Source organism: Phyllobates terribilis, unplaced genomic scaffold (assembly GCF_046119375.1).
Source record: "Phyllobates terribilis strain yellow unplaced genomic scaffold, ASM4611937v1 Scaffold_236__1_contigs__length_3049075, whole genome shotgun sequence".
NCBI classification, from domain to species: Eukaryota; Metazoa; Chordata; class Amphibia; order Anura; family Dendrobatidae; genus Phyllobates; species Phyllobates terribilis.
Window position 1 is genome coordinate 1,847,611 of NW_027362996.1, and position 25,826 is coordinate 1,873,436.

General features: G+C 43.3%; 9 non-coding genes and 4 pseudogenes across 9 annotated transcripts; all 13 read left to right on the plus strand.

The window, feature by feature from the left end:
• Nucleotides 1–83: 83 nt before the first annotated feature.
• On the plus strand, nucleotides 84–274 carry LOC141215685 (U2 spliceosomal RNA). Its single transcript, XR_012284741.1, has one exon. It is a non-coding gene; the product is annotated as a U2 spliceosomal RNA (small nuclear RNA).
• Nucleotides 275–1,389: 1,115 nt separating this feature from the next.
• On the plus strand, nucleotides 1,390–1,580 carry LOC141215686 (U2 spliceosomal RNA). The gene has a single exon (XR_012284742.1). It is a non-coding gene; the product is annotated as a U2 spliceosomal RNA (small nuclear RNA).
• A 1,115-nt stretch (nucleotides 1,581–2,695) lies between these two features.
• On the plus strand, nucleotides 2,696–2,886 carry LOC141215687 (U2 spliceosomal RNA). Its single transcript, XR_012284743.1, has one exon. It is a non-coding gene; the product is annotated as a U2 spliceosomal RNA (small nuclear RNA).
• A 1,115-nt stretch (nucleotides 2,887–4,001) lies between these two features.
• LOC141216968 (U2 spliceosomal RNA) lies at nucleotides 4,002–4,093 on the plus strand (annotated as a pseudogene).
• A 793-nt stretch (nucleotides 4,094–4,886) lies between these two features.
• LOC141216851 (U2 spliceosomal RNA) lies at nucleotides 4,887–5,062 on the plus strand (annotated as a pseudogene).
• A 1,115-nt stretch (nucleotides 5,063–6,177) lies between these two features.
• On the plus strand, nucleotides 6,178–6,368 carry LOC141216640 (U2 spliceosomal RNA). Its single transcript, XR_012285665.1, has one exon. It is a non-coding gene; the product is annotated as a U2 spliceosomal RNA (small nuclear RNA).
• A 1,112-nt stretch (nucleotides 6,369–7,480) lies between these two features.
• On the plus strand, nucleotides 7,481–7,671 carry LOC141215688 (U2 spliceosomal RNA). Its single transcript, XR_012284744.1, has one exon. It is a non-coding gene; the product is annotated as a U2 spliceosomal RNA (small nuclear RNA).
• Nucleotides 7,672–13,741: 6,070 nt separating this feature from the next.
• LOC141216839 (U2 spliceosomal RNA) lies at nucleotides 13,742–13,959 on the plus strand (annotated as a pseudogene).
• A 1,115-nt stretch (nucleotides 13,960–15,074) lies between these two features.
• Nucleotides 15,075–15,265, plus strand: LOC141215689 (U2 spliceosomal RNA). The gene has a single exon (XR_012284745.1). It is a non-coding gene; the product is annotated as a U2 spliceosomal RNA (small nuclear RNA).
• A 6,389-nt stretch (nucleotides 15,266–21,654) lies between these two features.
• On the plus strand, nucleotides 21,655–21,843 carry LOC141216758 (U2 spliceosomal RNA). Its single transcript, XR_012285772.1, has one exon. It is a non-coding gene; the product is annotated as a U2 spliceosomal RNA (small nuclear RNA).
• Nucleotides 21,844–22,958: 1,115 nt separating this feature from the next.
• Nucleotides 22,959–23,149, plus strand: LOC141215690 (U2 spliceosomal RNA). Its single transcript, XR_012284746.1, has one exon. It is a non-coding gene; the product is annotated as a U2 spliceosomal RNA (small nuclear RNA).
• A 1,115-nt stretch (nucleotides 23,150–24,264) lies between these two features.
• LOC141216926 (U2 spliceosomal RNA) lies at nucleotides 24,265–24,380 on the plus strand (annotated as a pseudogene).
• Nucleotides 24,381–24,904: 524 nt separating this feature from the next.
• LOC141216709 (U2 spliceosomal RNA) lies at nucleotides 24,905–25,086 on the plus strand. Its single transcript, XR_012285731.1, has one exon. It is a non-coding gene; the product is annotated as a U2 spliceosomal RNA (small nuclear RNA).
• Nucleotides 25,087–25,826: the final 740 nt, after the last annotated feature.

Consider the following 25,826-nt stretch of genomic DNA (forward strand, 5'->3'; position numbering starts at 1 on the left):
TAATGGGAGTCCAGGAGCTCATCTCCACAAATGGACTTTTCAGGATCCTTGGGTGGCTCCGTAGTTTGAAACCAATTCTGGTTATCGCTTCTCGGCCTTTTGGCTAAGATCAAGTGTAGTATCTGTTCTTATCAGTTTAATATCTGATACGTCCCCTATCTGGGGACCATATATTAAATGGATTTTTAGAACAGGGAGATGGAAAAAGAGCTTGCTCTGTCCACTCCACGCATTGACCTGGTATTGCAGTATCTCCAGGACCGGTGCACCCCTTCTTTAATGCAGTTTCTAAAATCAGAAAGAATTGAATTCAAAGTTTTTTGTTCATTTTGCTTGTTTGTCGGATTTGGGGATGGACTCTTTGGCTTTGCTTTTCTTCTCCTCATTGGATTTTTCATGTTCAAAGTTGCAGAAGCCAGATTACAAGCTCATTTTGGTTCAACTTCAGCAACTGTGCATTGCATTGCCATGTAATGTGATGCAATGCTATCTTTCTAGCTCTCCCTTTTTACTTCATTTTGGATAAACAGACATATTAGGCAAGCATTTTGGAGCTTTCACCTAAATAACTACAGGTGGTGAGATAAGCTGCACAATATAATTGACCTTTCAGTATATTGTTGCACACACACCATCTATTTAGCAAATGCCCTTGTTATCAACAGCAGCCTTTTAAACTCACCTGAGCTAACAGGTATGTGCGCTGGTTACTCTGCTGCGCTTAAAATTTCTTTTTTGGTTTGCTACAATGCCTTTTCTGAAACGTTGTCTCCTTCTGCTGGAACACTGACTTCTTTCATTTAATGCCTGCAGACTATAAAAGAGAACCCAACCCAAAAAGTTTGGTTGATTAGTCTGTGGCATTCTGTTAAACTGTTGCTTATGGCGGTCTCTGTGAGCTTCTCAGCGACATTCAGCCAGCCAGGTATCCTGCCTGCAGTAGATGGAATGTGGCAATGGAACGCTGGCTGCGCGTGTCATAATAGGCTCTGAGCCTTTATATACCTGTGCACAGCAGCAGCCACCTTCAGTCTGCTGCTGGACAGCCAGCAGCAGCAGCAGCAGGAGAGGTATGTAATCAGGAGCCCTACTGCTAAGGGTAGACAGCTGCTCGTTCCACCCCACCCCCCGCCTTAATTGGTTCTCCTCCCTTCCAACGGTGTTGAGGCGGGTGGGAACAGCAGGGGGTGAAGGTGCTGTGTTTAAAGAGGTGGAGTTATGCAGATCTAAAACGCGTGGATTGCAGCAGCAGCAAGCCGAAAAGTGCAGGCATGTAAGGGATCTAGAGGTTGACAACATGTCTTCTTAACGGGAGTCCAGGAGCTCATCTCCACAAATGGACTTTTCAGGATCCTTGGGTGGCTCCGTAGTTTGAAACCAATTCTGGTTATCGCTTCTCGGCCTTTTGGCTAAGATCAAGTGTAGTATCTGTTCTTATCAGTTTAATATCTGATACGTCCCCTATCTGGGGACCATATATTAAATGGATTTTTAGAACAGGGAGATGGAAAAAGAGCTTGCTCTGTCCACTCCACGCATTGACCTGGTATTGCAGTATCTCCAGGACCGGTGCACCCCTTCTTTAATGCAGTTTCTAAAATCAGAAAGAATTGAATTCAAAGTTTTTTGTTCATTTTGCTTGTTTGTCGGATTTGGGGATGGACTCTTTGGCTTTGCTTTTCTTCTCCTCATTGGATTTTTCATGTTCAAAGTTGCAGAAGCCAGATTACAAGCTCATTTTGGTTCAACTTCAGCAACTGTGCATTGCATTGCCATGTAATGTGATGCAATGCTATCTTTCTAGCTCTCCCTTTTTACTTCCTTTTGGATAAACAGACATATTAGGCAAGCATTTTGGAGCTTTCACCTAAATAACTACAGGTGGTGAGATAAGCTGCACAATATAATTGACCTTTCAGTATATTGTTGCACACACACCATCTATTTAGCAAATGCCCTTGTTATCAACAGCAGCCTTTTAAACTCACCTGAGCTAACAGGTATGTGCGCTGGTTACTCTGCTGCGCTTAAAATTTCTTTTTTGGTTTGCTACAATGCCTTTTCTGAAACGTTGTCTCCTTCTGCTGGAACACTGACTTCTTTCATTTAATGCCTGCAGACTATAAAAGAGAACCCAACCCAAAAAGTTTGGTTGATTAGTCTGTGGCATTCTGTTAAACTGTTGCTTATGGCGGTCTCTGTGAGCTTCTCAGCGACATTCAGCCAGCCAGGTATCCTGCCTGCAGTAGATGGAATGTGGCAATGGAACGCTGGCTGCGCGTGTCATAATAGGCTCTGAGCCTTTATATACCTGTGCACAGCAGCAGCCACCTTCAGTCTGCTGCTGGACAGCCAGCAGCAGCAGCAGCAGGAGAGGTATGTAATCAGGAGCCCTACTGCTAAGGGTAGACAGCTGCTCGTTCCACCCCACCCCCCGCCTTAATTGGTTCTCCTCCCTTCCAACGGTGTTGAGGCGGGTGGGAACAGCAGGGGGTGAAGGTGCTGTGTTTAAAGAGGTGGAGTTATGCAGATCTAAAACGCGTGGATTGCAGCAGCAGCAAGCCGAAAAGTGCAGGCATGTAAGGGATCTAGAGGTTGACAACATGTCTTCTTAACGGGAGTCCAGGAGCTCATCTCCACAAATGGACTTTTCAGGATCCTTGGGTGGCTCCGTAGTTTGAAACCAATTCTGGTTATCGCTTCTCGGCCTTTTGGCTAAGATCAAGTGTAGTATCTGTTCTTATCAGTTTAATATCTGATACGTCCCCTATCTGGGGACCATATATTAAATGGATTTTTAGAACAGGGAGATGGAAAAAGAGCTTGCTCTGTCCACTCCACGCATTGACCTGGTATTGCAGTATCTCCAGGACCGGTGCACCCCTTCTTTAATGCAGTTTCTAAAATCAGAAAGAATTGAATTCAAAGTTTTTTGTTCATTTTGCTTGTTTGTCGGATTTGGGGATGGACTCTTTGGCTTTGCTTTTCTTCTCCTCATTGGATTTTTCATGTTCAAAGTTGCAGAAGCCAGATTACAAGCTCATTTTGGTTCAACTTCAGCAACTGTGCATTGCATTGCCATGTAATGTGATGCAATGCTATCTTTCTAGCTCTCCCTTTTTACTTCATTTTGGATAAACAGACATATTAGGCAAGCATTTTGGAGCTTTCACCTAAATAACTACAGGTGGTGAGATAAGCTGCACAATATAATTGACCTTTCAGTATATTGTTGCACACACACCATCTATTTAGCAAATGCCCTTGTTATCAACAGCAGCCTTTTAAACTCACCTGAGCTAACAGGTATGTGCGCTGGTTACTCTGCTGCGCTTAAAATTTCTTTTTTGGTTTGCTACAATGCCTTTTCTGAAACGTTGTCTCCTTCTGCTGGAACACTGACTTCTTTCATTTAATGCCTGCAGACTATAAAAGAGAACCCAACCCAAAAAGTTTGGTTGATTAGTCTGTGGCATTCTGTTAAACTGTTGCTTATGGCGGTCTCTGTGAGCTTCTCAGCGACATTCAGCCAGCCAGGTATCCTGCCTGCAGTAGATGGAATGTGGCAATGGAACGCTGGCTGCGCGTGTCATAATAGGCTCTGAGCCTTTATATACCTGTGCACAGCAGCAGCCACCTTCAGTCTGCTGCTGGACAGCCAGCAGCAGCAGCAGCAGGAGAGGTATGTAATCAGGAGCCCTCCTGCTAAGGGTAGACAGCTGCTCGTTCCACCCCACCCCCCGCCTTAATTGGTTCTCCTCCCTTCCAACGGTGTTGAGGCGGGTGGGAACAGCAGGGGGTGAAGGTGCTGTGTTTAAAGAGGTGGAGTTATGCAGATCTAAAACGCGTGGATTGCAGCAGCAGCAAGCCGAAAAGTGCAGGCATGTAAGGGATCTAGAGGTTGACAACATGTCTTCTTAACGGGAGTCCAGGAGCTCATCTCCACAAATGGACTTTTCAGGATCCTTGGGTGGCTCCGTAGTTTGAAACCAATTCTGGTTATCGCTTCTCGGCCTTTTGGCTAAGATCAAGTGTAGTATCTTTCGAAAAGGCGGTTTTGGATGTTGGCCGCCCTAGTAGATTGATACATTATGCACACTGGGGTTTAGGCGCTTGTTAGTACGCCAGGTGGCTAATATAGTCATCTGGTGGAAAGCATGGCCCCCCAGGATCGACGCCATTGGGCCGGGGAAGATCGAAAGCCCGAAGTGTGAAGTGCCCCAGGAGTGGTGACCCTGGGGTGCCTTAACTCACTGGGATTGGGAACCCCACTTGAGTTTATGGCACATTTGCACAAGCACTTCAAATTTTCTTTCTTCGCACACACCCTTATTCCGGGCCTTCTGGCCTTAGGATGGGGAATTTTTCAATTCCCGGTCGAAGGTCCGGGCAGTATTATACTGTGAAACCTTCACTATTTATTTAATTTCTTTGTCACTGTGTGTCCACTTATTCACGTGTGTCACGTCCTACTAGGATTTTGTCGGGATGCGGTTCCCTTACGGGTTCCTCTCTTGGCAGGTCTAGGGGGGGAGTGTGTGGCCATCAGGTTCCGCTCCCCCCTGAACCCCCCTGGCTCTCCTCTTTCGGGAGGAGAGCGTTGTTGGCTCCCCTCTTCCGGGAGGGGAGCACAGTCTTTGGCTCCCAGTGCCTTGCTCGGGTGAGAACTCGGGCAGGTGCTGGGGGTAAGATTGGGTCGCCTCTGGCTTCGGCTGGAGGTGGCTTTTTGTCCCTGTTCCTCGCTGTGGCCTTTTGGCTCGGAGGGACGGGGAATGGTTTGGGGGACCCTTCTCCTTTTGGAGAGGGTTTCAAGAAGACCAGCATCCTAGTGCACTTTTTTTGTGGCACTTGTCACTTTTTTAAGCGCACTCGGGTTTTGTACACGAATTCGGGCTTTCAAAAAAAAAAATCTGTTCTTATCAGTATAATATCTGATACGTCCCCTATCTGGGGACCATATATTAAATGGATTTTTAGAACAGGGAGATGGAAAAAGAGCTTGCTCTGTCCACTCCACGCATTGACCTGGTATTGCAGTATCTCCAGGACCGGTGCACCCCTTCTTTAATGCAGTTTCTAAAATCAGAAAGAATTGAATTCAATGTTTTTTGTTCATTTTGCTTGTTTGTCGGATTTGGGGATGGACTCTTTGGCTTTGCTTTTCTTCTCCTCGTTGGATTTTTCATGTTCAAAGTTGCACAAGCCAGATTACAAGCTCATTTTGGTTCAACTTCAGCAACTGTGCATTGCATTGCCATGTAATGTGATGCAATGCTATCTTTCTAGCTCTCCCTTTTTACTTCCTTTTGGATAAACAGACATATTAGGCAAGCATTTTGGAGCTTTCACCTAAATAACTACAGGTGGTGAGATAAGCTGCACAATATAATTGACCTTTCAGTATATTGTTGCACACACACCATCTATTTAGCAAATGCCCTTGTTATCAACAGCAGCCTTTTAAACTCACCTGAGCTAACAGGTATGTGCGCTGGTTACTCTGCTGCGCTTAAAATTTCTTTTTTGGTTTGCTACAATGCCTTTTCTGAAACGTTGTCTCCTTCTGCTGGAACACTGACTTCTTTCATTTAATGCCTGCAGACTATAAAAGAGAACCCAACCCAAAAAGTTTGGTTGATTAGTCTGTGGCATTCTGTTAAACTGTTGCTTATGGCGGTCTCTGTGAGCTTCTCAGCGACATTCAGCCAGCCAGGTATCCTGCCTGCAGTAGATGGAATGTGGCAATGGAACGCTGGCTGCGCGTGTCATAATAGGCTCTGAGCCTTTATATACCTGTGCACAGCAGCAGCCACCTTCAGTCTGCTGCTGGACAGCCAGCAGCAGCAGCAGCAGGAGAGGTATGTAATCAGGAGCCCTCCTGCTAAGGGTAGACAGCTGCTCGTTCCACCCCACCCCCCGCCTTAATTGGTTCTCCTCCCTTCCAACGGTGTTGAGGCGGGTGGGAACAGCAGGGGGTGAAGGTGCTGTGTTTAAAGAGGTGGAGTTATGCAGATCTAAAACGCGTGGATTGCAGCAGCAGCAAGCCGAAAAGTGCAGGCATGTAAGGGATCTAGAGGTTGACAACATGTCTTCTTAACGGGAGTCCAGGAGCTCATCTCCACAAATGGACTTTTCAGGATCCTTGGGTGGTTCCGTAGTTTGAAACCAATTCTGGTTATCGCTTCTCGACCTTTTGGCTAAGATCAAGTGTAGTATCTGTTCTTATCAGTTTAATATCTGATACGTCCCCTATCTGGGGACCATATATTAAATGGATTTTTAGAACAGGGAGATGGAAAAAGAGCTTGCTCTGTCCACTCCACGCATTGACCTGGTATTGCAGTATCTCCAGGACCGGTGCACCCCTTCTTTAATGCAGTTTCTAAAATCAGAAAGAATTGAATTCAATGTTTTTTGTTCATTTTGCTTGTTTGTCGGATTTGGGGATGGACTCTTTGGCTTTGCTTTTCTTCTCCTCATTGGATTTTTCATGTTCAAAGTTGCAGAAGCCAGATTACAAGCTCATTTTGGTTCAACTTCAGCAACTGTGCATTGCATTGCCATGTAATGTGATGCAATGCTATCTTTCTAGCTCTCCCTTTTTACTTCCTTTTGGATAAACAGACATATTAGGCAAGCATTTTGGAGCTTTCACCTAAATAACTACAGGTGGTGAGATAAGCTGCACAATATAATTGACCTTTCAGTATATTGTTGCACACACACCATCTATTTAGCAAATGCCCTTGTTATCAACAGCAGCCTTTTAAACTCACCTGAGCTAACAGGTATGTGCGCTGGTTACTCTGCTGCGCTTAAAATTTCTTTTTTGGTTTGCTACAATGCCTTTTCTGAAACGTTGTCTCCTTCTGCTGGAACACTGACTTCTTTCATTTAATGCCTGCAGACTATAAAAGAGAACCCAACCCAAAAAGTTTGGTTGATTAGTCTGTGGCATTCTGTTAAACTGTTGCTTATGGCGGTCTCTGTGAGCTTCTCAGCGACATTCAGCCAGCCAGGTATCCTGCCTGCAGTAGATGGAATGTGGCAATGGAACGCTGGCTGCGCATGTCATAATAGGCTCTGAGCCTTTATATACCTGTGCACAGCAGCAGCCACCTTCAGTCTGCTGCTGGACAGCCAGCAGCAGCAGCAGGAGAGGTATGTAATCAGGAGCCCTCCTGCTAAGGGTAGACAGCTGCTCGTTCCACCCCACCCCCCGCCTTAATTGGTTCTCCTCCCTTCCAACGGTGTTGAGGCGGGTGGGAACAGCAGGGGGTGAAGGTGCTGTGTTTAAAGAGGTGGAGTTATGCAGATCTAAAACGCGTGGATTGCAGCAGCAGCAAGCCGAAAAGTGCAGGCATGTAAGGGATCTAGAGGTTGACAACATGTCTTCTTAACGGGAGTCCAGGAGCTCATCTCCACAAATGGACTTTTCAGGATCCTTGGGTGGCTCCGTAGTTTGAAACCAATTCTGGTTATCGCTTCTCGGCCTTTTGGCTAAGATCAAGTGTAGTATCTGTTCTTATCAGTTTAATATCTGATACGTCCCCTATCTGGGGACCATATATTAAATGGATTTTTAGAACAGGGAGATGGAAAAAGAGCTTGCTCTGTCCACTCCACGCATTGACCTGGTATTGCAGTATCTCCAGGACCGGTGCACCCCTTCTTTAATGCAGTTTCTAAAATCAGAAAGAATTGAATTCAATGTTTTTTGTTCATTTTGCTTGTTTGTCGGATTTGGGGATGGACTCTTTGGCTTTGCTTTTCTTCTCCTCATTGGATTTTTCATGTTCAAAGTTGCAGAAGCCAGATTACAAGCTCATTTTGGTTCAACTTCAGCAACTGTGCATTGCATTGCCATGTAATGTGATGCAATGCTATCTTTCTAGCTCTCCCTTTTTACTTCCTTTTGGATAAACAGACATATTAGGCAAGCATTTTGGAGCTTTCACCTAAATAACTACAGGTGGTGAGATAAGCTGCACAATATAATTGACCTTTCAGTATATTGTTGCACACACACCATCTATTTAGCAAATGCCCTTGTTATCAACAGCAGCCTTTTAAACTCACCTGAGCTAACAGGTATGTGCGCTGGTTACTCTGCTGCGCTTAAAATTTCTTTTTTGGTTTGCTACAATGCCTTTTCTGAAACGTTGTCTCCTTCTGCTGGAACACTGACTTCTTTCATTTAATGCCTGCAGACTATAAAAGAGAACCCAACCCAAAAAGTTTGGTTGATTAGTCTGTGGCATTCTGTTAAACTGTTGCTTATGGCGGTCTCTGTGAGCTTCTCAGCGACATTCAGCCAGCCAGGTATCCTGCCTGCAGTAGATGGAATGTAGCAATGGAACGCTGGCTGCGCGTGTCATAATAGGCTCTGAGCCTTTATATACCTGTGCACAGCAGCAGCCACCTTCAGTCTGCTGCTGGACAGCCAGCAGCAGCAGCAGCAGGAGAGGTATGTAATCAGGAGCCCTCCTGCTAAGGGTAGACAGCTGCTCGTTCCACCCCACCCCCCGCCTTAATTGGTTCTCCTCCCTTCCAACGGTGTTGAGGCGGGTGGGAACAGCAGGGGGTGAAGGTGCTGTGTTTAAAGAGGTGGAGTTATGCAGATCTAAAACGCGTGGATTGCAGCAGCAGCAAGCCGAAAAGTGCAGGCATGTAAGGGATCTAGAGGTTGACAACATGTCTTCTTAATGGGAGTCCAGGAGCTCATCTCCACAAATGGACTTTTCAGGATCCTTGGGTGGCTCCGTAGTTTGAAGCCAATTCTGGTTATCGCTTCTCGGTCTTTTGGCAAGATCAGTGGTGGTTTTCTGCTGCTGGTGTTGTTTGGAGGGCAGTTGTGACTGGGGTTCCCCCTTGTGGGGCCCTAGTGTGCGATTGAGCGGCGATTGTGTTTATCTGCTGTAAAAATGGTGGAGAAAACACGTGGATTAGAGGACTCGGTCCGTCTGAAGGTGGCTGCAGGTCATGAAGGAGAAATCGGTTTGGACCAAGTTTGCGTTGATGTCTTGAAGAACATTAATGGCTTGAAGGTAACGGATGTATTGGCACTGCAGGATTTTCAGAAACAAGGAATTTATGATATCACTTTTGTTTCTTTGAGTATTTGCCAGAGAGTCTACATGGAGTTGGTACGAATGAAGGAAGAAAAGGAATTGAAATGCCTAGAGTTTATTGCACTGGAACCTCTGTTCCAGCAGACATATAAGTATGTGGTTGTGCACATGTATAACCCTAAAGTTCCGGATGAGACTGTTTCCAATTTTTTAGCTCGGTATTGTAGTGAGGTTAAATTTTTGGGAAGAATGAAGAACAAATACAATTATCTAAATGGCAAGAGGAGATATGTTGTAAAACTGAGACCGGATGATAGAGCTATTGGGGGTGCCAAGAGCATTCCTGCACAGTTTTCTATCGGAGGAGAAAGGGGATTTTGTTTTTATAATGGACAGATGGAATATTGTAGGAAGTGTCATGAGTTTGGACATGTTCAGAAAGATTGTCCAGTGCAAGGTGATGTTTGTAGAGGTTGTGGGAAATCTGGGCATGTTGCAAGTGGTTGCCCAATGAATAAGGTGTGTGATTTGTGTGGACATGCAGATCACCTTGCAAGGAAATGTAGATTGTGGGCTCAGATTCCTAGGTCACAGGTGGACGCTGAAGAGAGGCAGAAGAAGACTCGGCAGGAAAGTGGGGAGGAGGGCGAAGGCTCAGACTCAGAGGGGGAAAGCCAAAAACAAGATGGTGGTAGGGGAAGAGACCATGCGGTGCCCAAGATGGAGGAAAAGGGGCGGAGCCAGAAGAAAGTTGGTTTGAGGGAGGGGCTGGAAGTAATAAACAAAGTAGCTGATGTGCATGGCCCGGGTGATGGGATGGATTTGTCTAATATGGCGGAGTCAGTGAATCCTGTTTTGGGAAGAGATGGGGGTGAGGAAATGGAGGTTTTGGAGGAGGAGGATTCTGATTCGGATGGAACTATAACCCCTCAGCAGCGTGATAGGGTTAACAGTGATTGGAGTGAAAATGAGGAGGAAGATGATGGCAAGGAGGAGAGTTATGCCTCCGTGATTAAAAGAAGTAAGGTGGAGGGGTGTTGGTCTGGGGGGCAGGAAGATCCAGTCTCCCTAAGACCAGGTTATTCTAACAGGGACTCGAGTTCTGAGTCGCCTGATATACGTAGAAAAGTGGGTGGCAGGAGTGGGTTTTCTCCTGGTTCATGATGGATCGGGTATGGTGGAGATTTTTTCCTGTTATTATGATGGCGTTGTGTGTTGCTTCTCTGAATGTACGAGGGATTGGTTCTGCTTGTAGGAGAGCAGGGATACTGGAGTACATTGAGAGTGTGAATGCAGATATTGTCTGTCTGCAGGAATGTGTAATTAAATCTGCCCCGCATGAGAGTGAGTGGAATAAGGGGCAATCTTTTTGGTCCCCATGCTCAGAAAACAGGAATGAAGGGGTGGGCATTTTACTGTGTAATTCCAGTCTAAAGGTTTTAGAGTTTAAAGTAATCATACCTGGGAGATGTTTGTTTTTATTAGTGGATTTTTTAGGTCAGCGGGTACGGGTTTTTAATGTTTATGCCCCTGCTGATAAACAAGCAAGAGTTGGGTTTTTGGAGTCTCTAAAGTTGTTTTTACCAGGCAGAGACTTCACTATAGTGGCTGGAGATTTTAATTGTGTCAGATCCGCAAAAGATCGTAAGAGCTCTACGGAAGGTAGGACTGATGTTACGTCTAATATTTTAAATCAGATTGTGCAGGATTTACGCTACACGGATGCTGGTCTGATGGTTGGGCCAAGTGATAAGTTCACATACATATCAGACAGTGGACGTAGTGTTTCCCGAATTGACTATTTTTTTATGTCTGAAGGGATTAAGGTGGCCAAGTGCAACCACGTGATGACGACTTTTTCTGACCACAAGATGATAGTGGTAGATCTGTGTATAGCTGAGTCCCTGGCTTTTGGAAAGGGACTCTGGAAGCTGAACGTAAGCCTGCTGGAAGAGGAGAGTGTTAAGGTTGGTTTTAATAAAGTGTTTTTGTCTTGTGTGTCTGAACAGCACCTTTTTAAAGATTTGCTAGAGTGGTGGGACTGGGCTAAGGAGAAATTTGCATGTTATTTTAAAGGGGTGTGTTTTAGGAGAGCGAAAGCCAAAAGGGATCATGATGCTGCTGTTATTTCAAAATTGGAAGTACTCCATAAGTTTAAGAGAGCGGGGATGGAGGTGGATAAAGAGATTGCAGATTTGAAGGACGAACTGAAGAAGATACTTATTGAAAAAGGGAAGACTATTATGTTTAAGGCAAAAATAAAGCACATGGAGGAAAATGAGCAATGTTCGAGATACTTTTTTAAAAAATGTTTTAAACCTAAAGGGGTTTTTAAGTCTGTTTTTTCTCCTGCAGGGGAGGTATCTGGGGATGAGATGATTGGCAGTATTCTTTCCTTTTATGAAACACTCTTCTCTAACGATAGTAGAGCCAGTGATGCGGAAATTAATGATTATTGCAAAGTATTAACTAATAATATTCCTGAGGAGAAAATTGGGTTTTTAAGTGAGGAGGTTGGGAAAGATGAAATTAGACGGGCAGTGGATGGCTTGGCGAAAGGCAAGACGCCAGGCTGTGATGGTCTTCCTGCTGAATTTTATGTTAGATTTTGGGATATTATAGGTGTGGAGTTTTCCCGGGTGGTGCAATATGGTTTTACTCATGGGATTTTATCGGTTTCTATGCGTAGGGGGATTGTTACGCTGATTCATAAGAAAGGGGACATGAGGGATATTAAAAATTGGAGGCCCATAACATTGTTAAACAGTGATTACAAAATTATTTCTAAAATTGTGGCTGGTAGACTGGCAGATGTGATAGGTGATATGGTGGGGGAGTATCAGGCATGTGCAGTGCCTGGTAGGAAAATTTCAGATAATTTGCTGCTTCTAAGAGACTTAATTTATCAGGCTAATTTGAATAAGAATGCTCTTTTGTTACAGTCGGTGGACCTGGAGAAAGCCTTTGATAAAATATCACATAGATTTTTGTTCTCTGCTTTAAGTCACCTTGGTGTTCCGGATAAATTATTGATGGTCATTAAGAGTTTTTATTGTGGGGTCAGTAGCCAGATTTAAGTTAATGGGCATGTGAGTTCCAGTTTTAATATTTTATCGGGAGTTAGGCAGGGTTGTCCCCTGTCACCAATTCTTTTTATCTGTGTGGTGGAGGCCCTTTTAAAAAGTGTGCAAGTTGACAAGTGTGTGGCTGGTGTTTTTATTCCTGGGGGATCCGGGGGTCCAGTCAAGTCTTTAAGTTATATGGATGATATTGTTTTTACTTGTGGTTCACAGGCGGATCTCAATAGAGTGAATTTGCACGTAAGGATTTTTTGTTGTGTGGCTGGTATGGCGGTGAATTGGGGAAAGTGCCAGCTTTGTAACTTTGGGAGGCAGGTTGAGGTTAACGTGGCAGGAGTGGAGAGTAGGGAGGAAATTGAGGTTCTTGGTGTCATCTTTGAGAAGGAACTGAAAGGGAAAAGCAGCCTGAAGATTCTAGAAGACAAAATGGATCAGAAGTTGAACTTTTGGAAACTAAGGAACCTGTCGCTGAGAGGGAAAGTGCTGGTAATCAAGTCTGTGATTCTCCCGCTTCTGCTGTACACTGCTTTGATTTTCCCACCTGCTGTGCTTTGGACAAAGAGAGTGACAAGGAAACTGTTTGTGTTTTTTTGGGGATCCAAAATGGAGAAACTAAGAAGAGGAATGGTTATGTGTTCTGTGGAAAATGGGGGTTGTGATTTTCCTAACATTGACTTATTTTTAAGAATGCATTATTTTTTGAACATTTATAAATTATCCCAGTGCAATAACAGGACTGCGGACATGTGCAAATATTTAGCAGGACGGCTTTTCCAGAAATGGAGCTGGTGTGAGAAGGATTTAAGAAAACCAGTTTCGTTTGTGATACCGTTTTTTTATGTGGTGCTTAGGTCCTTCTATGATCAAAATGGGATAAGCTCCATGGTTAGACCGGACAAAAAACTGATTGTCTCAGGTATTAAGAAGAAGGAGATGTTATGTGATGTGCCGTTTTGTAATAATGCACAGTCTGGACAGGTGTGGAAGCTTTTTTTCATGCGTGGAATCAGCAACAGACAGAAGGATGTAACCTGGATGGCGTTGCATGGATGCTTGCCAACAAGAGCTTTTTTGAATGACCGGGGGATAAAGGTTCAAGAACTATGTCCTAGGGAAGGTTGCAATAAGGTGGAAACAATACAGCATATTTTTTGGGACTGTTTTTTTGCTAAAAAAGTTTTTACCTTGTTGTCACGTATGTTTGTTGCTTTAGTTGGTTTTCATTGTTTCGATTTTGAAAGGATTTTAATAGGTCAAGATTTTAAGTACTCGCAAAGGAAGCGGGCAAGCTGGATTATTTTTGTCATATATAAAGAGGTTTTATGGGACGTTCGGAATTTGGTGATTTTTAAAAAGATTGTTTTTTCCCCCATGGAATGCAGAAAGATTTTTCTTGCTAGACTGTTTTATGCCTATTTATTGGATAAAAAGAAGTATGGTGAGACAGCAGCAGAGGCACTCTGGAACTTTTCACATTGGACTTCTTACAGTAAGTAACAGTTAATTGCAGGGTTGTGTTTTTTGGGATTTTGTTTTTGTTTTTCCGAATGATGATTTGAGAACCCGTTATGTGAATATGCGCTATGATGCATAAATTAATGTGGGTCTTAATCTGAGGAAAAAAAAAAAAAAGAAGAAATAAAAAAAAGGAAAAATCTGTTCTTATCAGTTTAATATCTGATACGTCCCCTATCTGGGGACCATATATTAAATGGATTTTTAGAACAGGGAGATGGAAAAAGAGCTTGCTCTGTCCACTCCACGCATTGACCTGGTATTGCAGTATCTCCAGGACCGGTGCACCCCTTCTTTAATGCAGTTTCTAAAATCAGAAAGAATTGAATTCAATGTTTTTTGTTCATTTTGCTTGTTTGTCGGATTTGGGGATGGACTCTTTGGCTTTGCTTTTCTTCTCCTCATTGGATTTTTCATGTTCAAAGTTGCAGAAGCCAGATTACAAGCTCATTTTGGTTCAACTTCAGCAACTGTGCATTGCATTGCCATGTAATGTGATGCAATGCTATCTTTCTAGCTCTCCCTTTTTACTTCCTTTTGGATAAACAGACATATTAGGCAAGCATTTTGGAGCTTTCACCTAAATAACTACAGGTGGTGAGATAAGCTGCACAATATAATTGACCTTTCAGTATATTGTTGCACACACACCATCTATTTAGCAAATGCCCTTGTTATCAACAGCAGCCTTTTAAACTCACCTGAGCTAAAAGGTATGTGCGCTGGTTACTCTGCTGTGCTTAAAATTTCTTTTTTGGTTTGCTACAATGCCTTTTCTGAAACGTTGTCTCCTTCTGCTGGAACACTGACTTCTTTCATTTAATGCCTGCAGACTATAAAAGAGAACCCAACCCAAAAAGTTTGGTTGATTAGTCTGTGGCATTCTGTTAAACTGTTGCTTATGGCGGTCTCTGTGAGCTTCTCAGCGACATTCAGCCAGCCAGGTATCCTGCCTGCAGTAGATGGAATGTGGCAATGGAACGCTGGCTGCGCGTGTCATAATAGGCTCTGAGCCTTTATATACCTGTGCACAGCAGCAGCCACCTTCAGTCTGCTGCTGGACAGCCAGCAGCAGCAGCAGCAGGAGAGGTATGTAATCAGGAGCCCTCCTGCTAAGGGTAGACAGCTGCTCGTTCCACCCCACCCCCCGCCTTAATTGGTTCTCCTCCCTTCCAACGGTGTTGAGGCGGGTGGGAACAGCAGGGGGTGAAGGTGCTGTGTTTAAAGAGGTGGAGTTATGCAGATCTAAAACGCGTGGATTGCAGCAGCAGCAAGCCGAAAAGTGCAGGCATGTAAGGGATCTAGAGGTTGACAACATGTCTTCTTAACGGGAGTCCAGGGGCTCATCTCCACAAATGGACTTTTCAGGATCCTTGGGTGGCTCCGTAGTTTGAAACCAATTCTGGTTATCGCTTCTCGGCCTTTTGGCTAAGATCAAGTGTAGTATCTGTTCTTATCAGTTTAATATCTGATACGTCCCCTATCTGGGGACCATATATTAAATGGATTTTTAGAACAGGGAGATGGAAAAAGAGCTTGCTCTGTCCACTCCACGCATTGACCTGGTATTGCAGTATCTCCAGGACCGGTGCACCCCTTCTTTAATGCAGTTTCTAAAATCAGAAAGAATTGAATTCAATGTTTTTTGTTCATTTTGCTTGTTTGTCGGATTTTGGGATGGACTCTTTGGCTTTGCTTTTCTTCTCCTCATTGGATTTTTCATGTTCAAAGTTGCAGAAGCCAGATTACAAGCTCATTTTGGTTCAACTTCAGCAACTGTGCATTGCATTGCCATGTAATGTGATGCAATGCTATCTTTCTAGCTCTCCCTTTTTACTTCCTTTTGGATAAACAGACATATTAGGCAAGCATTTTGGAGCTTTCACCTAAATAACTACAGGTGGTGAGATAAGCTGCACAATATAATTGACCTTTCAGTATATTGTTGCACACACACCATCTATTTAGCAAATGCCCTTGTTATCAACAGCAGCCTTTTAAACTCACCTGAGCTAACAGGTATGTGCGCTGGTTACTCTGCTGCGCTTAAAATTTCTTTTTTGGTTTGCTACAATGCCTTTTCTGAAACGTTGTCTCCTTCTGCTGGAACACTGACTTCTTTCATTTAATGCCTGCAGACTATAAAAGAGAACCCAACCCAAAAAGTTTGGTTGATTAGTCTGTGGCATTCTGTTAAACTGTTGCTTATGGCGGTCTCTGTGAGCTTCTCAGCGACATTCAGCCAGCCAGGTATCCTGCCTGCAGTAGATGGAATGTGGCAATGGAACGCTGGCTGCGCGTGTCATAATAGGCTCTGAGCCTTTATATACCTGTGCACAGCAGCAGCCACCTTCAGTCTGCTGCTGGACAGCCAGCAGCAGCAGCAGCAGGAGAGGTATGTAATCAGGAGCCCTCCTGCTAAGGGTAGACAGCTGCTCATTCCACCCCACCCCCCGCCTTAATTGGTTCTCTTCCCTTCCAACGGTGTTGAGGCGGGTGGGAACAGCAGGGGGTGAAGGTGCTGTGTTTAAAGAGGTGGAGTTATGCAGATCTAAAACGCGTGGATTGCAGCAGCAGCAAGCCGAAAAGTGCAGGCATGTAAGGGATCTAGAGGTTGACAACATGTCTTCTTAACGGGAGTCCAGGAGCTCATCTCCACAAATGGACTTTTCAGGATCCTTGGGTGGCTCCGTAGTTTGAAACCAATTCTGGTTATCGCTTCTCGGCCTTTTGGCTACGATCAAGTGCTTTATTGCAGGAGATTGTGGTTGAAGGGCACTCGGGTACCCCTCTCCTTGGCCTGGCAGGATCGTCCACTTTGGTGGACTTAACCTGCTTGCTGCTATTAGGGAGAGGGCTTAGTCCCAGGGTAACGAGTTGCGATCCCCCAGCTTCCAGGTGTTTTTCGCTGCAAGAACACTGGGAGCGCAGATTGCAAGCGGCTGCAATTTGCAACCTTGTTGCGTTTTTCCATGGAGGTTGACCCTAACCTCGTGCCTCTTTATGCGAGGCTAAAAAACTCTATCCTAGTTCACTTCACAGCGGGTGGCTCGGATATGAGGAAATTAGGGTATGTAGTCCAGGACGTGCTCAGGAACCTTCTTGGCGTACAAAGGAATGAAATTCTCTCCATCCAGGATTATCCCAGAAGAGGTGACTATGACATCACATTCACCGGAGAAGGTATTTTTAGAGATGTACTAGAAAAGTTAAAAAAAGTTGAAAATAGTCCTGTTTTGAAAGGGATACAAATTGTTGAGCACGTCCTGGATGAGGTAAGACTGGTTATTGTAAAAGTATTTTCGCCCTTTGTTTCTGCTCCAGAAGTAATGTCATTTCTAGCAATTTATTTTAAAAGTGTTAAATGTATTGGGAAGATATTAAACGAATATAACATATGGACATCTAAGTGGAAATTCCTTGTGAAGTGTACAAGAGATCCAAATACACCAGGTGGTATACGTCTCCCCCCTGCCCGTTTCAAAATTGGGCAAACAAATGGGGATTTCTTCTTTTCTGGGATGCCAGTATATTGCAGAAATTGTGGGCGCTATGGTCATTCAAAAGAAAACTGTCATGTATCATGTAGAAATTGTGCTAGTGAAGAACATGAGACAAAAGAATGCCCTAAGGAAAAGAAATGCAGTTTTTGCCAGACTCCAGGTCACTTTTATTTTTCTTGCCCTCACAGATTTCGGGAAGATGAGCAAAAGGGGAAGTCCAAGACGTCCGACCAAGGACCAAAAGATCAGACCACCCCTCAGGAGGAGGAACAACAACCTGGAGCCTCTGGAGACAATAAGGGCGTACCAAATAGTGAAGTGTCTCCAGAGTCTATGACAGGTAAAATACCAAATCCCAAAACCTGGCTGCAGGACCTGCGGGAGTCCAAAAGGAGGGCTGAGAAGGAGCAGAAGGGCACTACTGGTAAGGTCAAAAGGGACCGGCAAAAGGCCGACACAGAAGCCCATGCCCAGTCTGGGTCTCCTAGGGCTGAGGGCGCTGAGTGGATAAAGGTGGGTCCTAAGAAAAAGAAAAAGGGTGGTTCGGAGGAGGCAGCAGGAGGTGAACAGATGGACACTTCTCCAGAAGGGGACGTGGACGCTGGACCCTCAGAGGTTTCGGTCTCCACTGCTACAGGTGGGGAACGGGATCTTGCTGCCTCTGAAGAGTCAGAGGCTCTGCCTTGTGCGCAACCTCCTCCTATAGGACGACCTTCTACAGGTCAAACAGGGGCGGCGGAACCCCTCGGGGACCCACCTGATGAGGAACTGCATGGCCAGCCAATGGAGACCCAGCGGGTTCTGCCAGCCAGCCCTCCGAGCTATGCCAGTGTAGCGTCGGGTTTATATAAATGTGGTAATCTTTCCTCCTCCACGGAGACTCTCGTGACGATACTATCAGATGAGGAGGGAGGCGCAAGCCCAGTGGTCTGATCAGGTTCATCGGACAGGTAAATCCGTTGCTCTTAGTTACCTAAGTAAAATTTTTACATTTTCTAATGATGGCTGAACTCAAAGGTATTTCCCTCAACGTGAGAGGCATAAAATCTAACATGAGAAGAACTGCTCTTTTTAATTTTTTTACGTGTTTTACTGCATCTGTATTTTTTCTGCAAGAATGTAATATCCCACATGAAATGTCATATCAAAAATATAAAGATGAGTGGAAGTGTGGGCCATCTGTCTGGTCCGGATCGAATGCTGCAGGATCAGCGGGTGTAGCCATACTTTTTAAAGGGAACGTTTTAATTGATTTTATTCAGGAAATTTTACCAGGTCGTATTTTATTAGTGAAAGCTTTTATTGATGGTATTAGATGGCAGTTTTTAAATTTTTATGGATCCCCAGAGAAAAATGAAAGAGCCGAAATGCTTGATCTTTTACCATTATTTATTAATAACTCTGAACCTTTTATCTTAGCAGGGGATTTTAATTGTGTTTTAAAAGGTGAAAACCGGCGCTCCAGCTCTGTAAGCAGGAACTACGATAAAACCTCAGGTATGCTACATGATATAGTCAAAGATGCTAAATTGATAGACATATATAAAGAGTGTCATAGTGACAGCCCAGAGGATGCCGGTTTCACTTGGAGCAATGCTAATTGTAGCTCTAGGATTGATTTTATTTTTGGTTCAGATAAAACAATACCTGCCAAATGTGAAGTTTTAACTAATATATTTTCAGACCATAAACTTTTATCCTTTACCATAAAAGTAAATGACAACAAAAAATGTGGTAAGAAAAGCTGGAAAATGAACGTATCCCTTTTAACCGACCCGCAGATTTTATCAGATTTTATTGAGTTTTATAGGAAATGTAGAAAAGGGAAAAAAACAAATGAGACTATGAGTGTATGGTGGGATAGAATGAAAGTAAAAATAAAAGACTTTTTTATTAAAAAGAGTATATGTAGAGCCAAAGAAAAATATGAAGAATATAGAATTTTAAATACCCGCCTACAAACATTATTTAAGCTCAGAGACAATGGGATAGATGTACAACTTGATATTTCAAACTTAAAAGAAGAGATTTCAAAATGGCTAGAACAAAAAGGAAAAGAGATAATTTTTCGTTCTAGAGTACAACATAAAGAAGAAAATGAAAAGTGTTCCAGATATTTTTTTAGGAAAAATAAAAAAGAAAAGTGATAATTGACCATATAGATGGTGAGAATAATATAAAAAATATGCTGGGTAAAGTTGAGGTTTTTTTTTCTAATCTTTTTAATGGAAAAAATATAGATAATAAATTAATGGATGATTCGCTGCAAGGACTAACAGCTGTTTTAGATCCCGCATCCCAAGAGTTTTTATCCCAAGTTTTAACGGAACAAGAAGTGTTAAAAACTATTAAAAGTTTTAAAACTGGAAAGGTCCCTGGTCCTGATGGCATCCCAATAGAATTTTATGTATGTTTTTATGATATTTTAAAAGATGATTTGTTTTATTTGTTTACTGAGGTTTTTAATAATAAGGTTTTATTAAATTCCTGGAAGAAAGGTGAAGTCTCCCTCCTATACAAAAAAGGCGATAAATCAAAATTAGAAAACTGGAGACCAATAACACTTTTAAATTGTGACTATAAAATAATGGCTAAAATTTGTGCAAATCGTCTAAAAGAAGTCATCAGCAAAGTTATTCATTCTAATCAAGTGTGTGGGGTGCCGGGGCGCAGTATATGGGACAATCTGAATTTAGTGAAAGACTGTATTGAGGATGTGAAAGACAGAAAGGGGAAAATGGCGATTTTATCTATTGATTTTGAAAAAGCATTTGACCGTGTCTCACACTTTTATCTTTTTAAAGTTTTAGAGAAAATGGGCATACCAGAAGGGTTTTTACTATCGCTTAAAGCATTTTACAAGGATTGTACAAGTAAGATTTTAGTGAATGGTTTTAAGACACAAGAGGTATTTTTACGGTCAGGGGTGAAACAGGGATGCCCTCTGTCCCCCCTACTGTTTATCTGTGCACTGGAACCAATGTTATGTGCAATACGCCAAAATAAACAGATATGCGGTGTCCCTCTGCCTGGAAGCGGTGGTTTGGAGGCCAAGGTTGTAGGCTACATGGATGACGTGGCGGTCTTGTGTACAGATGCACCATCACTTACGGCCACTCTCCATCAAGTGCAATCCTTTTGCCTAGCTTCTGGTTTTAAAATCAATTTTAATAAGTGTAACATTTTAAGTGTTGGGGGGATGATTTTACGTGATGTACCAATTAATGTCTCCGAATCCATTTCCATTTTAGGTATATCATTCACTGAAAATAATGATGGTTATAATAGTTGGGAAACAGTTACACAGAAAGTAAATACGAAAATATGTATGTGGAACATGAGGAGACTTACAATAGAGGGTAAAGTATTGGTTTTAAAGATGGTGATTTTACCTCTTTTATTGTATCTTAGCATGGTTTTCCCCCCGCCTGTTAATGTTTTAAAAAAGATAACCAAAACCTGTTTTACCTTCTTTTGGAACTCAAAAATGGAAAAGCTGAAAAGAGAAATCGTGATGAAATCAAAAGTAAAAGGTGGTAAAGATTTTCCAGATTTTAATAGGTTTCTTTTAATCCATCTGTTCGTTTACTGTTTTAATGCCCTTTTTAAGAATCACTATTGGTCCTTTTTTATGCGTTTTAATACAGGATTTTTTATGAGAAAGTTTGGATGGTATGAAGTTAATATATCTGTGCCCCATGCTTTTAATTTGTCGACGCATTATGAGATTTTAAGGAAAATAGTGTCCGATTTTAATTTAGGGACTAAGAAAATAGAGGAATTAAGAAATAGTAAGAAACTAATTAAAGAAATACGTAAAAGTGAGGAAATATGTAATGTTGACAGATATGATGATGACAAATCTATGTCTATCTGGAAAATGATTAACGTTTTTTATCTTTTTAATGAACAGAGAGATCTGGCTTGGAGTTGCATGCACCGCTGTCTTCCTTGCCGGGCATTCCAATACAGAAGAGGATTTGTGAGGTCTGCCATCTGCCCAAGAGCCGGATGCCAAGAAGAGGAAACGGTGGAACATCTATTATGGACATGTAATTTTGCAAAGGATTTCTGGAGAAGACTGCTCCCCCTACTGGAAAGGGTGGCAGACCTCAAGAACTTTACATATAAAACTGTGCTATACGGACTTATGGAATGCCCCACAATGGACCAGTACACAATGGCTTGGAAGACAGTGAACTGCGCCAAGTCATCTCTCTGGAAAGCGCGCAACATTGCTATTTTTAAACAAGATGTTTTATCAGTGAATGATGTTTTAAGTTTATGTTTATGTGAAATGTATACTTATTATTTAATTGACAAAAAGAAGAATGTACATATTTCCAAAAAATGGCTTGTTGACCAATGGAACCTAATTATTTAAAATCTTTGTATTTTTTTGTTTTGTAAATTTCATTTGTCTTTTAACGTTTGGTATTTGTTAAATTATGCTTGTAATTTGTTAAAGTTTTAATAAACGGTTTTATCCCTCTGCAGGGGATAGCCAAATTAAAAAAAAAATCTGTTCTTATCAGTTTAATATCTGATACGTCCCCTATCTGGGGACCATATATTAAATGGATTTTTAGAACAGGGAGATGGAAAAAGAGCTTGCTCTGTCCACTCCACGCATTGACCTGGTATTGCAGTATCTCCAGGACCGGTGCACCCCTTCTTTAATGCAGTTTCTAAAATCAGAAAGAATTGAATTCAATGTTTTTTGTTCATTTTGCTTGTTTGTCGGATTTGGGGATGGACTCTTTGGCTTTGCTTTTCTTCTCCTCATTGGATTTTTCATGTTCAAAGTTGCAGAAGCCAGATTACAAGCTCATTTTGGTTCAACTTCAGCAACTGTGCATTGCATTGCCATGTAATGTGATGCAATGCTATCTTTCTAGCTCTCCCTTTTTACTTCCTTTTGGATAAACAGACATATTAGGCAAGCATTTTGGAGCTTTCACCTAAATAACTACAGGTGGTGAGATAAGCTGCACAATATAATTGACCTTTCAGTATATTGTTGCACACACACCATCTATTTAGCAAATGCCCTTGTTATCAACAGCAGCCTTTTAAACTCACCTGAGCTAACAGGTATGTGCGCTGGTTACTCTGCTGCGCTTAAAATTTCTTTTTTGGTTTGCTACAATGCCTTTTCTGAAACGTTGTCTCCTTCTGCTGGAACACTGACTTCTTTCATTTAATGCCTGCAGACTATAAAAGAGAACCCAACCCAAAAAGTTTGGTTGATTAGTCTGTGGCATTCTGTTAAACTGTTGCTTATGGCGGTCTCTGTGAGCTTCTCAGCGACATTCAGCCAGCCAGGTATCCTGCCTGCAGTAGATGGAATGTGGCAATGGAACGCTGGCTGCGCGTGTCATAATAGGCTCTGAGCCTTTATATACCTGTGCACAGCAGCAGCCACCTTCAGTCTGCTGCTGGACAGCCAGCAGCAGCAGCAGCAGGAGAGGTATGTAATCAGGAGCCCTCCTGCTAAGGGTAGACAGCTGCTCGTTCCACCCCACCCCCCGCCTTAATTGGTTCTCCTCCCTTCCAACGGTGTTGAGGCGGGTGGGAACAGCAGGGGGTGAAGGTGCTGTGTTTAAAGAGGTGGAGTTATGCAGATCTAAAACGCGTGGATTGCAGCAGCAGCAAGCCGAAAAGTGCAGGCATGTAAGGGATCTAGAGGTTGACAACATGTCTTCTTAACGGGAGTCCAGGAGCTCATCTCCACAAATGGACTTTTCAGGATCCTTGGGTGGCTCCGTAGTTTGAAACCAATTCTGGTTATCGCTTCTCGGCCTTTTGGCTAAGATCAAGTGTAGTATCTGTTCTTATCAGTTTAATATCTGATACGTCCCCTATCTGGGGACCATATATTAAATGGATTTTTAGAACAGGGAGATGGAAAAAGAGCTTGCTCTGTCCACTCCACGCATTGACCTGGTATTGCAGTATCTCCAGGACCGGTGCACCCCTTCTTTAATGCAGTTTCTAAAATCAGAAAGAATTGAATTCAATGTTTTTTGTTCATTTTGCTTGTTTGTCGGATTTGGGGATGGACTCTTTGGCTTTGCTTTTCTTCTCCTCATTGGATTTTTCATGTTCAAAGTTGCAGAAGCCAGATTACAAGCTCATTTTGGTTCAACTTCAGCAACTGTGCATTGCATTGCCATGTAATGTGATGCAATGCTATCTTTCTAGCTCTCCCTTTTTACTTCCTTTTGGATAAACAGACATATTAGGCAAGCATTTTGGAGCTTTCACCTAAATAACTACAGGTGGTGAGATAAGCTGCACAATATAATTGACCTTTCAGTATATTGTTGCACACACACCATCTATTTAGCAAATGCCCTTGTTATCAACAGCAGCCTTTTAAACTCACCTGAGCTAACAGGTATGTGCGCTGGTTACTCTGCTGCGCTTAAAATTTCTTTTTTGGTTTGCTACAATGCCTTTTCTGAAACGTTGTCTCCTTCTGCTGGAACACTGACTTCTTTCATTTAATGCCTGCAGACTATAAAAGAGAACCCAACCCAAAAAGTTTGGTTGATTAGTCTGTGGCATTCTGTTAAACTGTTGCTTATGGCGGTCTCTGTGAGCTTCTCAGCGACATTCAGCCAGCCAGGTATCCTGCCTGCAGTAGATGGAATGTGGCAATGGAACGCTGGCTGCGCGTGTCATAATAGGCTCTGAGCCTTTATATACCTGTGCACAGCAGCAGCCACCTTCAGTCTGCTGCTGGACAGCCAGCAGCAGCAGCAGCAGGAGAGGTATGTAATCAGGAGCCCTCCTGCTAAGGGTAGACAGCTGCTCGTTCCACCCCACCCCCCGCCTTAATTGGTTCTCCTCCCTTCCAACGGTGTTGAGGCGGGTGGGAACAGCAGGGGGTGAAGGTGCTGTGTTTAAAGAGGTGGAGTTATGCAGATCTAAAACGCGTGGATTGCAGCAGCAGCAAGCCGAAAAGTGCAGGCATGTAAGGGATCTAGAGGTTGACAACATGTCTTCTTAACGGAAGTCCAGGAGCTCATCTCCACAAATGGACTTTTCAGGATCCTTGGGTGGCTCCGTAGTTTGAAACCAATTCTGGTTATCGCTTCTCGGCCTTTTGGCTAAGATCAAGTGTAGTATCATTTGAAAAGACAGTTTTGTCCTTGGGCTGCCCTAGTAAATTGATGCATATTACACACTGGTTTGGTGCACTTGTTAGTACGCCAGGTGGCTCATAGAGTTATCTGATGGAAAACATGGCCCTCCAGGATCGAAGTCACTAGTCTGGGTAAGTGTGAGGGCTTTGGAGCAATGTGCCCCAGGAGTAGGCGCCCTGGTGGGAGTCCAAGCTTACTGGGACTGGGAACCCCAGAAAGACTTGGCTTCGTAGCACGCCGCACCTTTGCCAATCATACTTTCTGAGCAACCCCCCCTATTCATGACCTCCGGGCTAGGAAGGGGAATTTTTATAAACCCGGTCGGAGGTCCGGTCAGCTTTGGGCTGAGAAACCAACACAGGCTCCAGCTCCACTAGGGTGGCAGCCTAGATGGAAGCTGGGAGCACGAAAACGGCTCTTCTCCGGCTTCGGCTAGGGAGAGCATCGGAGATCCCTGACCCTCGCTGTGGCCTTCTGGCTCGGAGGGATGGGGATGGTTTATTGGGGACCCTCTCCTCCGGGAAGGGTCCACATGAATCCTCGCCTCGTGCGCTGTTTTGGTGTGACTTCGGTCACATTTTTCAGTGCCTTGGATGCAGCTTCAATCAAAAAATCTGTTCTTATCAGTTTAATATCTGATACGTCCCCTATCTGGGGACCATATATTAAATGGATTTTTAGAACAGGGAGATGGAAAAAGAGCTTGCTCTGTCCACTCCACGCATTGACCTGGTATTGCAGTATCTCCAGGACCGGTGCACCCCTTCTTTAATGCAGTTTCTAAAATCAGAAAGAATTGAATTCAATGTTTTTTGTTCATTTTGCTTGTTTGTCGGATTTGGGGATGGACTCTTTGGCTTTGCTTTTCTTCTCCTCATTGGATTTTTCATGTTCAAAGTTGCAGAAGCCAGATTACAAGCTCATTTTGGTTCAACTTCAGCAACTGTGCATTGCATTGCCATGTAATGTGATGCAATGCTATCTTTCTAGCTCTCCCTTTTTACTTCCTTTTGGATAAACAGACATATTAGGCAAGCATTTTGGAGCTTTCACCTAAATAACTACAGGTGGTGAGATAAGCTGCACAATATAATTGACCTTTCAGTATATTGTTGCACACACACCATCTATTTAGCAAATGCCCTTGTTATCAACAGCAGCCTTTTAAACTCACCTGAGCTAACAGGTATGTGCGCTGGTTACTCTGCTGCGCTTAAAATTTCTTTTTTGGTTTGCTACAATGCCTTTTCTGAAACGTTGTCTCCTTCTGCTGGAACACTGACTTCTTTCATTTAATGCCTGCAGACTATAAAAGAGAACCCAACCCAAAAAGTTTGGTTGATTAGTCTGTGGCATTCTGTTAAACTGTTTCTTATGGCGGTCTCTGTGAGCTTCTCAGCGACATTCAGCCAGCCAGGTATCCTGCCTGCAGTAGATGGAATGTGGCAATGGAACGCTGGCTGCGCGTGTCATAATAGGCTCTGAGCCTTTATATACCTGTGCACA